This window comes from Artemia franciscana, chromosome 11 (genome assembly GCF_032884065.1).
Source record: "Artemia franciscana chromosome 11, ASM3288406v1, whole genome shotgun sequence".
NCBI classification, from domain to species: domain Eukaryota; kingdom Metazoa; phylum Arthropoda; class Branchiopoda; order Anostraca; family Artemiidae; genus Artemia; species Artemia franciscana.
Window position 1 is genome coordinate 4,973,673 of NC_088873.1, and position 15,335 is coordinate 4,989,007.

The 15,335-nt window shown below is 33.0% G+C and overlaps 1 protein-coding gene across 2 annotated transcripts in view; it reads left to right on the plus strand.

Annotated features, from left to right (window-relative positions):
• The window catches only part of LOC136032715 (putative protein kinase C delta type homolog), a 215,811-nt gene that overhangs the window by 71,882 nt on the left and 128,594 nt on the right, over positions 1-15,335 (plus strand). The window lies entirely within an intron of this gene.

Sequence of the window (15,335 nt, forward strand, 5' to 3'; positions counted from 1 at the left end):
TTTATTTTTAGTATTCAACGTGTAATACGAAGGCACTTCAGTATACACCAGTTTTTTTGCAAAAGAATCATTTTTGCAAAGCGAAAAAAAAGCTGTTAATTTTGTATCCGGTGGATTCAGGGCTCTTTGTTGCACGTTGGTTTCCGAGAAATAAACAAGTTGACCATTCTGTAAATGTACCGCTAAGTGAACAACAGCTGGTCTACGTTCATGTATCGGAAATGAAAGAATTCGCCAAACAGCTTCATTACTGCTTATGTATCTTCCAGCCTGATATTCTACGATTTCGTCGAAATCTTTGATTTCGGGCTGCAAGCCAAAAACTGCCATGTCACTGCCTTTGTTGACGTATTTACATATGTATTTGATTGCCTTTACAGAGTTACAGTATTCAACGTTTATGTGTGCATTAAATGTTTTTGATAATAATGGGGAATATGAAACAACCCACTGGTTATCTACTTCGATGGTGGTACCGTTGCCATTGTAGGTTCTTCAGTCATTTTACAATTAGAAATTTCTCTTTCAACGGTCTTCTTACAATTAAAAATTTGTCTTTGAACGATATTCTTAAATATCTGTGTCCTGGTCGTCATTTATATTCCCTGTGTCCCGGTCGTCATTTGTGTCCCGGTATCCCAGTCTGTAATTTCTCTTTGAGTGTCCCGGTCGTTATTTATATTCCCTCTGTCCCTGTCGTCATTTGTGTCCCGGTCTGTAATTTCTCTTTGAGTGTTTTTTCTTTTTAGTATTTTTTAGTTTTTTACATTTTTTCTTTTTTCAGTTTTCTTTTTCTTCTTTATTTTTCAGCTTCACTATGAAATACATATCGCCGAACCTTTGTTTTTTTAACTAAAATCTGGTAGGCATTGATGACCTTATCCAAGTCAAAATCCCAAACCCAATCATCATCGCTATCATTTTCAGTTTTGATATGTTTTGACTCTCGCTGTCCAGGTGGATCTTCATCTAACTGCGCGGATTTGCGTTCTTTAGCCTCAAGCCTGTTTCCTTGCTGTTCTTTTGATTCCTCGGCACGCTTTCTTTTCTGACTTTCTCTATCAGCAGCAAGTTTTTTGGCATAAACTCTTTGAGCATCTTCATCGGCTTTTGCCATTGTAAGTTCATCAGTCATTTTAAACCTAAACATTAATAGATTTCTAAGTGAACATATATGTCTTAAATATCTTTAATGACGTCACCGTCATAGCAAAAATGACGACAACTAACTTCATGACGTCAGTCGACACAGAAACATGACGTCACCTGACAGACAGAAACACAGACAGACAACTTATTTTTATATATATAGATATATATGTATATCTTCTATATATATAAAAATAAGTTGTCTGTCTGTGGATGTGTGGATGGGTCAGGTGACGTCACCTGAAAAAACTGGATCAGGTGACGTCAAAACTGAAAAAACTAAAAAAAGGCAAAAACTACAAAAAAAACTAAAAACTAATAAAAAAAATAAAAAAGCTAAAAAACTAAAAAAACTATAAAGGTAAAAACCAATAAAAAACTAAAAAAAAAAACTGAAAAAACTAAAAAAAGGCAAAAACTACAAAAAAAAACTAAAAACTAATAAAAAAAGTAAAAAAGCTAAAAAACTAAAAAAACTAAAAAAACTAAAAAAAGGTAAAAAACTAAAAAAAAATAAAAAATAAAAAAAAACTAAAAAAAAGGAAAAAACTGAAAAATAAGCTAAAATAAAGGTAAAAACCAATAAAAAACTAAAAAGAAAAAAAGGAAAAAACTAATAAATGACGACACTCAAAGAGAAAGCGACCAGGACAAAAGGAATGTTCGATTAGCAATCAACAAAGCACCGGGACACAGGGAGTATAAATGACGACCAGGACATAAGTAAAAAAAAAAAAACTATCTATATATATAAAAATAAGTTGTCAAACTAAAAAAAGGCAAAAACTACAAAAAAAACTAAAAACTAATAAAAAAGCTAAAAAACTAAAAAAACTAAAAAAAAGGCAAAAACTACAAAAAAAACTAAAAACTAATAAAAAAATAAAAAAGCTAAAAAACTAAAAAAACTAAAAAAGGTAAAAAACTAAAAAAACTAAAAACTAAAAAAAACTAAAAAAAAGGAAAAAACTGAAAAATAAGCTAAAATAAAGGTAAAAACCAATAAAAAACTAAAAAAAAAAACTGAAAAAACTAAAAAAGGCAAAAACTACAAAAAAACTAAAAACTAATAAAAAAAGTAAAAAAGCTAAAAAAACTAAAAAAAGGTAAAAAACTAAAAAAAATAAAAAATAAAAAAAAAATAAAAAAAAAGGAAAAAACTGAAAAATAAGCTAACATAAAGGTAAAAACCAATAAAAACTAAAAAGAAAAAAAGGAAAAAACTAAAAAAAAATTTCATCTAAAAAACTAAAAAAAACTAAAAAAGGTAAAAACTAAAAGAACTAAAAAAGAAAAAAATAAATGACGACACTCAAAGAGAAAGCGACCAGGACAAAAGGAATGTTCGATTAGCAATCAACAAAGCACCGGGACATAGGGAGTATAAATGACGACCAGGACATAAGTAAAAAAAAAATAAACAAAACTAAAAAGAAGGTAAAAAATACAAAAAAACTAAAAAGAAAAAAAAACTAAAAACTAATAAAAAAACTAAAAAATCTAAAAATCTAAATAAACTAAAAAAGAAAAAAAAGGAAAAAAATAAAGGAGAAAAACAAAACTAAAAAACGAATGTATATACAGACCGGTACACCGGGATACAAATGACGACCGGGACACAGGGAATATAAATGACGACCGGGACACAGGGACACAACTACAACGGGGACACCGGGGGAAACAGGGGGATATAAATGACGACCGGGACAAAAAAACTAAAAAGAAAAAAAAACTAAAAACTAATAAAAAAACTAAAAAATCTAAAAATCTAAATAAGCTAAAAAAGAAAAAAAAGGAAAAAAATAAAGGAGAAAAACAAAACTAAAAAACGAATGTATATACAGACCGGGACACCGGGATACAAATGACGACCGGGACACAGGGAATATAAATGACGACCGGGACACAGGGACACAACTACAACGGGGACACCGGAGGAAACAGGGGGATGTAAATGACGACCGGGACAGGGAATGGTCGATTAGCAATCACCATCAACAAAGCTCAAGGGCAATCATTAGAATCATGAGGTATAGATCTGAATACAGATTGTTTTCCCATGGACCATTATATGTTGCATGTTCAAGAGTCGGTAAACCTGACAATCTATTTATATGCAAAGACAATGGGACAGCAAAGAATGTTGTATATTCGCAAGTTTTACGTAGTTAAAACCATATATATATATATCTATCTATATTCACAGGTGGGACATAGGGACACAACTACAATGGCGCGTAACTATTATGGCGCGTAACGACTTACGCGCGCGGGGGGGCTTGGGGGGGCGCGAAGCGCCCCCACCAACTAGGTGTTGGGGTGGCGCGAAGCGCCACCCCAACAGCTAGTATATATATATATATATATATATATATATATATATATATATATATATATATATATATATATATATATATATATATATATATATATATATATATATATATATATATATATATTCACAGGTGGGACACAGGGACACAACTACAATGGCGCGTAACGACTTACGCGCGCGGGGGGGGCCTGGGGGGCGTGAAGCGCCCCGCCAACTTGGTGTTGGGGTGGCGCGAAGCGCCACCCCAACAGCTAGTATATATATATATATATATATATATATATATATATATATATATATATATATATATATATATATATATATATATATATATATATATATATATATATATATATATATATATATATATATATATATGTATATATATATATATATGTATATATATATATATATATATATATATATATATATATATATATATATGTATATATATATATATATATATATATATATATATATATATATATATATATATTATATATATATATATATATATATATATATATATATATATATATATATATATATATATACTATATATATATATACTTTTTGCCCTAGTTCTTCTAGAACGACTCTTGAAACACAAGGTTAGTTTAATTAAAACAATACCAAGCTTTTTTAAAAGCACCTAAAACCTTTAGCGTGGAGAGTGAGGTAGTGACGAGGAGGCAACCCCACTCATGTATGTAAGAATTTCTGTACGTTTTAAGTTCGTTTGTTGCTCCTTACTTTGAGTTGAAAGAACATGTTTTTTATTCAATATCTTAAAGTAATTAAATTCTATTCTGAACCTTTAAAGTTTTTCAAAATCAGTTTTGACCCAGGTGATATAACTGGAATGACGCTAAGAACCCTACACTTTTACTACCTTTATTCTAGTTTTTATTGTTTTTCTTTGCCACTTTTAATTCTTATTTAATTTCGATGTATTTCAAGTGAGACGCCAACATTTCAAATATTATATAAAAATGTTGGCATTTTGAATGCAAGGAATTTGATGGAAAGGAACCACGAGTGTGGTTGTGCCAAAAATTAATTCCTCTTTAGTGTGCTAGTCTCAAGAACTTTGTTATACACTTTCACAAACATGCTTCGAATTAATTTCTTGAAATGAGCTAGAATTCAGCACGAAAAATAAATAAATAATAATCAAAAAATTAAATTTCCTAAGCTACATTCAGAAAATAAAGCTCATCCTAACAGAAGGCAAATTTTATTTCAGTTGCCAGATCTTACTTCGCCCGATGTATTTTCACCGACTGGCGTCAAGAGCGAATTTTTCTATTTTTGTGTTAGTCTTGAGAGTATTTTCCCTCTCCTTTTGACAGGGCTGTATCTAAGAGCTTCCCTGATTTGAACCCCCTCTTACCTAAAAATTATTCTCAGTTTCGGACAAAAGCAGCAAAATACATGTGAATAAATTTGGGCTACGTTTCGTTTTTGTTTTTGTAATCCACCTCTACCCATACAAAAATATACCCCCTAAAAAATTCTGCATACTACCCTGCTAAAAGAACATTCCCAGCAATTTTGGCAGTTGAACAAGACAGCTGATGCTAACAAAGGTTACTGAAAAGTACTACCACGACTGAAAACAAAGGAATTAAAAATTAGGAATTGGGCATGCGACATTTCATGCAAAACAAACACACACACACAAAACACACACACAGGCAGACACACAAACACACACACACACACACACACACATCCTATTTTATCCTGGCCTAAAAACGATCTAGAAAACTCAGAAGTTGGACAAAACTGCAAAAATACTGGTAATGTCAAAACTAGTTGTATATATTTTAACAAGGGTTACAACAATTTAAAAAACTTAATAAAGACTTAAAAACTTAAAAACTTCAAAACTTCAAACCAAAAGTTTGAAGCTTGGTATAAATCGTTGTTAGAAAAACTTCATTACAGATTTTTTTTTTCTTTTAAGTGTAAGCAATGTCTTTTTAAGATATGAAAAAAAGGTTAAAAAAAATTTAAGTTCAGTTGAGAGTCGCTAGAGTTATTATGTAAACCGCAAAAAATATTTAAAGTGCCTGAGCGATAATATTAATGTTTTAATTCAAACTCGAAAAATACCTGAAAATTTCAAAATTTGTGTTGTTTTTTTTTAGAGAAAATCCACTCGCTACGTGATTAAGCTTAAAGATTTGAACGTAAACAGGTATATAATGCCAGTAGGAAGGCTAAAAAAAAACAAAAACTTGCAATTATTACAAATGATGATTCTCTATTTTGACAAGGGAAGCGCTAAAGTTTTTTATTGTTTTAAAAATTAGAGTTGTGAGAAAGAGTCCAACTTTAGCGGGGCGTCGAGGAAAGGACAACCCTTTTCATACACGGAATAATTCCTGTTCGTTTTAAGTTTTAAAGTAGCTCCTTACTTACATTTAAAAAAAGTATTTTTATTATTTAATCCATATAAAGAAGCCATACGAGAAAACAGCTTTATTTGTTTTTCCTCGGAACCGGCTCCTTATTGTCTCCGTTTAGAATATGAGCAACAGTGAGAATCCATGTACAGAAGCCTGCCACATGGCAACTACCAGGGGACGGTGGCGAAGCCGCCACTTTCTCGGTACTATATATATATATATATATATATATATATATATATATATATATATATATATATATATATATATATATATAGCTTCTAAAAAGTACTATCCTTCATGGTGGAGATTGAGTTAAAAACTCCTAAGTGACAGTTTCCCTTTCCTTATGCTTTCTTTAAGAGTGGCAGCAACCATAGTTTTCATTTTAGGACTTTAACTCCTAGAAAACCATTAAAATGGTCCCTGCATTTGCAAAAAAAAAATAATAATCCTGCAATTGGTGTTAGTATTCGTCCTTTAGTTTTTTATTCTTCTGTGTCTGAGAAGCCTAACTATTGATGGATCAGAGATAAGCTTTTTCAGCAATTAGGTTTCGTCGTCTAAAACATTTCTTCTTATTGGATTTTTATTCTGTTTTAGCTAATATAGCCAACTGTAAAGCAGTCAATTCTTGACATATTATCTCCCTTTCTTTTGCTTTTCCTGATAAAGCAAACTCATTGGAATGGTTGCAGTCAACACACACTTTTTTTTACTTGCCCTTAATGGGAAAAACGTAAGACAGGTCACCAGTTGTAGTTTTTTCGCAAAACTAGCAAAAAGGTTATATTGTGTCAGTTTGATATCATAGAAGCTATCTGTGTATCTTTATACTCCATCCATTTCTGACAGAATTCCAGATATTTCAAAGATGTTGATAGTTTTGTTTTAGTTTTCTGTTTTCTCATGTCGACTAATTCAATACTTCTATATTCAATGTCATTTGCATTTGCTTTCTGACATTGGATTCAGATTTATTGGCTTCACCTCCAAGGCATTAGCTAGCTTTGCTACCTAATTTATAATATATAATTATATATAATTTTGTTATAATATATAATTTTATATAATTTTATAATTTTAATTTTGCTAGCTTTGCTATTAGGAATTACATTAAATTTTCGATCTGGCTCATTTTTTTTACCTTTCAATTTCTCCTTCCATCATTTTCTCAACGCGTGGAGTTATAACACCTGCTGCTCTCTACTCTACTCAATTACTTTATTTCTCTGACCTAAATTTTAGGAGAGTGGAACTTAGAGATATCTTCTGTTATACATTTTCGTGAAAGATTAATATATTAATACAAAAAGCTGTAAAGTGTCTGCACCTAACCCAATTCACAAACAGCACAATTTCATTCAATCCTGATTAAGCACAAAGGGGTTAAATCTCACAAACCAAGAACTAAAACGAACAGAAACGATTCCGAATGAGAGGGGCTGCCCCCAACTTAATACCCCACCCTTTACGCTAAAGATCCTTAAGGACGACTCTAGAAACACAAAAGGCCTTTTACTTCGAATCAGAAGCTTTTTTAATAGTAATTAAATAAAAAAATAAGTTTTTTCAACTGAAAGTAAGGAACGACATTAAAAATTAAAACGAAGATAAATAATTATGTATATGGGGGGATTACCCCTCCTCAGTATCTCGATCTTTCCACTAAAGTTTGTTCCAATTATTTAAGAATGACTCCTGGTATACAACGACCGTTTCATTTGAATAATTAATTTAAAAAACTTTTCGAAAAAAGCTGTTTTCTAAAGAAAAGTAAAGGTCATATGAAACTTAAGATTAGAAGGTATAGAAGCCTGCGATAACTCAAACTCAAAACAATCACAAATTACTATTAAAGAATAAATGAAACCAAAAACAAACAGAAATTAATTAAACAATTATAGAAAAACATACAATAGGTAATAATGTAAATGAATAAGTAAATCTCAAAATGAGTAAGGCTTAAGTTGAATATGCAAATCAAGCTTAAAACGAACAAAGTATTTTCTATTGACTTATACATGAAACCCAAAATGAACCCAAATTAAATAAACAATTATAGCAAACAAACAGACAATAGTTATTAATATAAATGAGTAAACAAATCAGAAAACGAGTGAAACTTAAACTGAGTATGCGAATCCAGCTTGATACGAATAAAAATTTCTACAACAAGAGTTTGGGTTCTGCCTCCTTCTTTCAATGTTAAAGTCTAATTCCTTCTACGTCATTGGCGCTTTACTGAAAAATAAATGTGTCTTGAACAGTCTTGAAACGTTCAAATGAAATCAAACTGAATGTCTGATATATATTGCTATTAATTGTTGAAAGATCATCTGTTCAAGATTTTATTTCTCAGTAATTTTATTTTCAATTTCAATGCTGCAATAACTGGAAAAGAAAATATTTGTAATATAATTCGTTTTCAGTGAAGCACCAATGAGGTAGTAGGCTTTAGACTTGTCCAGTGGAAGAAGGAGAAAAAACCCAAACTCTTCTTTGTAGTGATTTTTGTTCGTTTCAAGCTGGATATGCATATTAAATTTAAGTTCCACTCGTTTTAAGATTTATTTATTCATTCATATTAGTAATTATTGTTTGTTTATTTGCTATGATTTTTTTATTTAATTTCTGTTCGTTCTGGGTTTCATTTATGCCCTATAGCAGATATTTTTGTTCGTTTTAAGCTTTATTTGCATATTCAACTTAAGCTTTGCTCATTTTGAGATTCATATATTCATTTATATTATTGCCTGTTGTATGTTTTTTACCATGATTGTTTATTTAATTTTTGATCGTTTTCCGTTTCATTTATTCTTTAATAGTAAAAATTAAATAAAAAAAACAATTTTTTTTAGCTGAAAGTAAGGAGCGACATTAAAACCTAAAACGAACAGAAATTACTCCGTATATGGAATGAGTTGTCCCTTCCGCAATCCCTCGCTCTTTACGCTAAAGCTTTTAATTGTTTTAAAAAGTAGAATTATGTCAAAGAGTCAAACTTTAGCGTAAAGAGCGAGGGATTGCGGAGGGAACAACTCATTTCATATCCGGAGTAATTTCTGTTCGTTTTAAGTTTTAATGTCGCTCCTTACTTTCAGCTAAAAAAAATTAATTTTTTTTTATTTAATTTCTGAACGTTTTTGAATTAATGCATGTTTGGTTTTGGCTCTCCGCACATAAATTATTAAAATGAAATTTGTATATTAATTCTTTTTTTTTGGCTAAATGGCTTTCTCTTAGTTTTGATCAGACGATTTTGAGAAATAAGGGGTGGAGAAGGAGGCCTAGTTGCCCTCCAATTTTTCGGTTACTTAAAAAGGCAACTAGAACTTTTAATTTTTAACGAACGTTTTTATTAGTAAAAAATATACGTAACTTAAGAATTAACTTACGTAACAAACTTTCATAACCTTATATTTTTATTATGTATACGAGGGGGGTTTGTACCCTCGTTAATACCTCGCTCTTTACACTAAATCGTAAGTTTTGTCCCAATTCTTTAAGAATGACCCCTGAATCAGAAAGGCCGTAGAATACATAGTTAAAATTACTAAAAATACTGTAGCATAAAGAGCAAGGTATTTATCTCCTCCTAAATACCTCGCTCTTTATGCTAAATTATTTTTAGAACCCGTCATATGCGTAATAATCTCTGTTCGTTTTAAGTTTCAATGCTAAATCTTCCTTTCATTTGAAAAAACGTTTTCATGTTTATTTTTCATTGTTTTCTTAATGTAATGCTAGAGAATCCTGCACCCTTGTCATTGAATTTTTCTTCCCACATGATAGATTCCTCCAAGGAAAGATCCTCCAACATAGCCCCCTCTCCTCAGCCCCACCCCAAAACAAAATAAAATCCCCCTGAAAACGTCTGTACACTTCCCAATAACCATTACTATATGTAAACACTGGTCAAAGTTTGTAACTTGCAGCCCCTCCCCCAGGGATTGTGGGGGAGTAAGTCATCCCTAAAGACCTAATTATTATGGTTTTTGACTATGCTGAACAAAATGGCTATCTCAAAATTTTGATCCGTAGACTTTGGGAAAAATGAGCGTGGGAGGGGGCCTAGATGCCCTCCAGTTTTTTTGGTCACTTAAAAAGGGCACTAGAACTTTTCATTTCCATTAGAATGAGCCCTCTTGTGACATCCTAGGACCACTTGGTCAATACGATGACCCCTGGAAAAAAAAACAAAAAAACAAGCAAATAAACACGCACCCGTGATTTGTCTTCTGGCAAAAAATACAAAATTCCACATTTTTGTAGATAGGAGCTTGAAACTTCTACAGTGGGGTTCTCTGATACGCTGAATCTGATGGTGTCATTTTCGTTAAGATTCTATGACTTTGAGGGGTTGTTTCCCCCTATTTTCCTAAATAAGGCAAATTTTCTCAGGCTCGTAACTTTTGATGGGTAAGACTAAACTTGATGAAACTTATATATTTAAAATCAGCATTAAAATGCAATTCTTTTGATGTAGCTGTTGATATCAAAATTCAATGTTTTAGAGTTTTGGTTACTATTGAGCCGGGTCGCTCCTTACTACAGTTCGTTACCACGAAATGTTTGATTTCTGGATGTTTTGAGTTTCAATTATTGTAGGTTTCTATGTCTTCTGATCTTAAGTTAAATGTGGCCTTTACTTTTCTTTTAAAAAGTTCTTTTTGGAATAAATTTCTTTTAAATCAGTTTTGTTTGTTTTTGATTGCAAAAGTTTCAAGTTTTTCTAAATTCCCTCTTTCATTTTTTTTTTAATTCAAAATAAATTCACCGTTTTGGTTAGAACAAATAAACTAAACTGAATATTGGATATATAATGATATTAATTGCTAAAAGCGCACCAGATCAAGATTTTGTTTCACTCAGGCCGGATTTAAAGCTTTGAAGCCTCTAGGCTCAAGAGTTATATGCCGCTTAAATCCCCAAAACTTCAGGGACAATGAAAAACTTCAGGGAATTTAGTCCGAATTCGGCCCTTTGAGGGCTTGTGATAGTGATCTTTTTGAAATAAATATCTTATCTTATCTAAATCCGCAAAGCCTAGTAGGCCTGTTGGTAAATCCTGGTTGCGTTTTCACTGCAATTTTATTTTATTTTCAATGTTGTAGTAAGAACAAAAGAAAAAATTTGTAATATAATTCCTTTTAGTAAAGCGCCAAACACGCAGTAGGCCTTATACTTTACCGTTAGAGAAACGGGCAGTAACCATACTCTTGTTTTTAGTGAAGACGTCATTAAGTAGAAGTACATAACCCCTAACCCCTACTCCCTAAAAACGACCGCTGTAAGTTTTTTAAATTGATTTTTTCTCATTTTTTGATTGCAAAAAGATTCAAGGTTTTGGAAAACTCCTTATTTCAAAAAAAGATTTAGATTTTTTTTCTTTTAAACATCAAGCTTTCATGAAATTATCAAAACTTGTATCAAAGTAACAATATCAAAGTAACGAAAGTATCCAGGTAAAGAAAGAATCAAATTTAACAAGGGATCAAAGTAAACAAAGTAACAATAAGCAACTTGCAAAACTTACAGCCCTTGCACCATAAACCAAAGCCCTTGCACCATAAACCAAAGCTATCGCGTAAATAACTAAATCCAAGCATAAAAGTAAACAGAGTAACAAAGTAACAATAACCAACTTGCGCAACTTACAGACCTTGCACCGTAAACCGAAGCTACTGCGTAAATCACTAAATCCAAGTATCAAAGTAAACAAAGTATCAAAGTAACAATAATAAAGCTCCGTAGCTCAGAGCCATTTTCCCGGGTCTGTGTTCAACCCTGGAATCATAGTTATTTGGTCTTTGAACTATTTTTAACAAAATGGTTATCTCGAAATTTTGACCGGATGCCCTTCGGAAAAGTGGGGAGTGGGCTAGTTGGCCACTGATCATTTTTGACTCTTAAAAAGAGCTATAAGTTTCAATTTCCGATTGAATGAGCCACCTACAAAGTTAACACGACTACCCCTTCCACAGGGCATTATATTCTAATAATGGGCAGCTTATATTAGTTACAACCCTTTGTCCAGGGGCTAGGGAAGGTTTCTCAACCCCTAAGTTATAATAATTTGAGTTTGGACTATTTTGAACAAAATGGCTATTTCAAAATTTTGATAAGATGTATTTGAAAAAAAGGCACAAGGAGGGAGGGGGCTTATTACTTTTTGATTACTTTCGATTTTTAAGATCTTAAACTTACATAAGTTACAATTCTTGTACCGAGTCTCTGATTTGTCTCTGGGGGGTATATCGACCCCATAGTTTTTGTTATTTGGTCTTTCGACTATTTTGAACAAAATAGCTATCTCAAAATTTCGATTGGATGCATTTTGGAAAAAAGGCCCTTTGGGGGATTACTTGTTCTCTGATCACTTTTTATCTTTGAGAAAGGCGCTAGAAATTTTGATTTACAATCGAATAAGCCCACTCCAAAGTCTATACGACCATCCCTTCCATAAAAAACTTATATGCCCCCAGGGCACGTTTTTAAAACCCTTGCCCCTGGATTCTGGAGGGCATGGTTTTATTCCTGGATTTCTGTTATATTATCTTTGGTATATTTTGAACGAAATGGCAATTTAAAAAATTCGGTTGGACGTATTTGGGAAAAGAAGGTTGAGAGGGAGGGGGGCTAGTCACTTTTGTTTCCTTTTGGACTCTTAAAAAGCGAATTAGAACTTTCAACTTCCAATCAAATGAGCCACCTTTGAAGTTTATACAACCACCCCGTACATAAAAACCTTATACGCATCGAGGGCATTTCTTAAAACACTTGCAACCGGCCTATTGGGGGTTGCATCGATCCTGGAGTTTTGTTATCTGATGTTTGAACTATTTAAAAAAAAACAGATATTTCTAAGTTTGTATCGGATGGATTTGGGGACAAAAGAAGTAGGGGGGGGGACTAGTTGCGCTCGGTTCTCTTTTGGCTCTTAAAAGGTGAACTAGAACTTTCAATTTCTATTCAAACGAACCACCTTCGAAGTTAATAGGACCATCCCTAACATAAAAACCTTATAAGCCTCCGGGGCATTTCTTAAAACACTTGCCACCGGGCTTTGCGGGGTTGTGTCGACCCCAGAGTTTTGTTATCTGATGTTTGAACTATTTAAAAAAAATATTTATCTCTAAATTTGTATCGGATGTATTTGGGGAAAAAGGATTAGAGGGGGGGATAGTTACGCTCGGATTTTTTACTCTTAAAAAGTGGACTAGAACTTTCAATTTCTTATCAAATGAGCCACCTTCGAAGCTTAGACAACCATCCTGTACTTAAAAACCTTGTACGCCGCAGGGGCATAGCTTAAAATACTTGCCCCTGGGCCCTGGGGGGTTCTGTCGACCCCAGACTTTTGTTATTTGACGTTTGAACTATTTTAAAAAATTGTTGCCTCAACATTTGTATTGGATAGTTTTGAAAAAAATAGGGCTAGGGGGCTAGTCACCCTCGGATTTCTTTTGACTGTTAAAAAGTGAACTAAAACTTTCAAGTTCCAATTATATGAGCCCTCTCTGAAGTTTATACGAGCATCCTTTCGATAAAACCATATATGCCCAACTGTTATAGCTTACAACGCCTGCCCCCAGGCCCTGGGAGTTTGTCTCGACACCAGAGTTTTTTCTGTGTGACCTTTAAACTATTTTTAACAAAATGGCTATCTCAAAATCTTTATTGGATTCAAAAGCGGGGCGTAGGGGGGGGGGCTAGTTGCCTTCCGATCTCTTTTGGCTCTTAAAAACTGAACTAGAACTTTCAATTTCCAATCAAATGAGCCCTCTCTGAAGTATATACGAACATTCCTCTCATAAAAACAATATATGCCCCCAGGGCACAATTTACAACACCTACACCCTCCCTGGGGATTGTGTCGACACCGGAGTTTTTGTTATACAATCTTTTAACTATTTTTAACAAAATGAGTATCTCATAATTTTTATCGGTTGTATTTGGGAAAAAGGGCATAGGGGGGGGGGGCTAGTTACCCTCTGATCACTCTTAAAAGTTCACTAGAACTTTCGATTTCCAATTGAGTGAGCCCCTTCCAAAGTTTATGTGACAACCCCTTCCGCATGAAGTGCCTCTGAAAAAACAAATAATAATAATAAAACATTGGAGACGTATGGTTATTATAGGCAGCGCAATAGCGTTACCGCTGCTACACTTTTTAAAAAATTCTCAAAACCCTTTAGCCTAAATAGCGAGGTACCGAGGAAAGGGCAACCCCCTTATATATATATATAATAATTTCTGTTTTTTCAAGTTTTAGTGCTGCTCCAATACTTTCAGTTGAAAAAAAACATATTTTCTTGTTTAATTTCTGATAGGCTTTTAATTAATGCAAGGAAGTCCAGCTCCCCTTCCATGGAAAATTGTCTTCTCCTGCGAATACTCCTGCACAGGAAGATCTTTCCACATAAGCACCCCGCCAGGAATCCTTCCTTGAAAATATCTTTATGCTTCCCAATATCCAATGCTATATGTAAGCAATGGGCAAAGTTCATATCATGCATTCCTTCTCCCGGAGGCTGTGAGGGGTCGAGTCATCCTAAAAGATATTGTTATTATATATTTTGACCATGCTGAAGAAAATGACTACCTCAAAATTTTCATCGGACAATTTTGGGTAAAAAAGGGGGTTGTAGTAAAAAAAGGGGGGGTAAAAAATGCCCGTCAGTATTTTAGTCACTTAAAAAGGGCACTAGAACTTTTGCTTTATGATCAAATGAGTCTTCTTCTCGATCTTCTACGATCACTGGCTTGATATGATCACCCCTGGAAAAAAGTCAAATAAACACGCATCCGTGATTTTGCTTTTGGAAAAAAATTAAAAATTTCATATTTTTGGGTGTGGGAGCGTGAAACCTCTACAGTATGGTTCTCTGACATGCTGAACCCCATTTCTGATTTTCACTTGGATTACTTGATTTCCTTGGGTGTGTTTCCCCCCTTTTTCAAAACTAAGGCACGTTTATCAGGCCCATGCCTTTTGATTGTAACATTAAACTTCATGAATTTCATATATTTTGAATAAGTATCAAAATTTGATTCTTTTTATATATTTATTATTGTCAAGATTTTGTCTCTTAGAGTCTTGGCTATTGATCTGAGTCACTGCTTACTTACAGTTTTTCACCACGAACTGTTTGATAAAACACCTGGGCGTGAAGAGAAGAATATTGAAAAGAAGGCAGTCGCCCTCTTATACGTAACCGTTTCTTCCCGTTTTAAGTTTTGATATCGCTCCTTACTTTCAGTTGAACAAAGATTTGCGTTTTTATATTTACTCTTGTAAGCATTCAACATAATTATTATCGTTTTGTGCTCATCATTTTTACTTCTATCCCTTGTTAAGCCTGTGCCTTTCAACATCCTGTCTACCATTGAGGTTTGTTACTACACACAACCTTGATAATACCTTCTCGTCT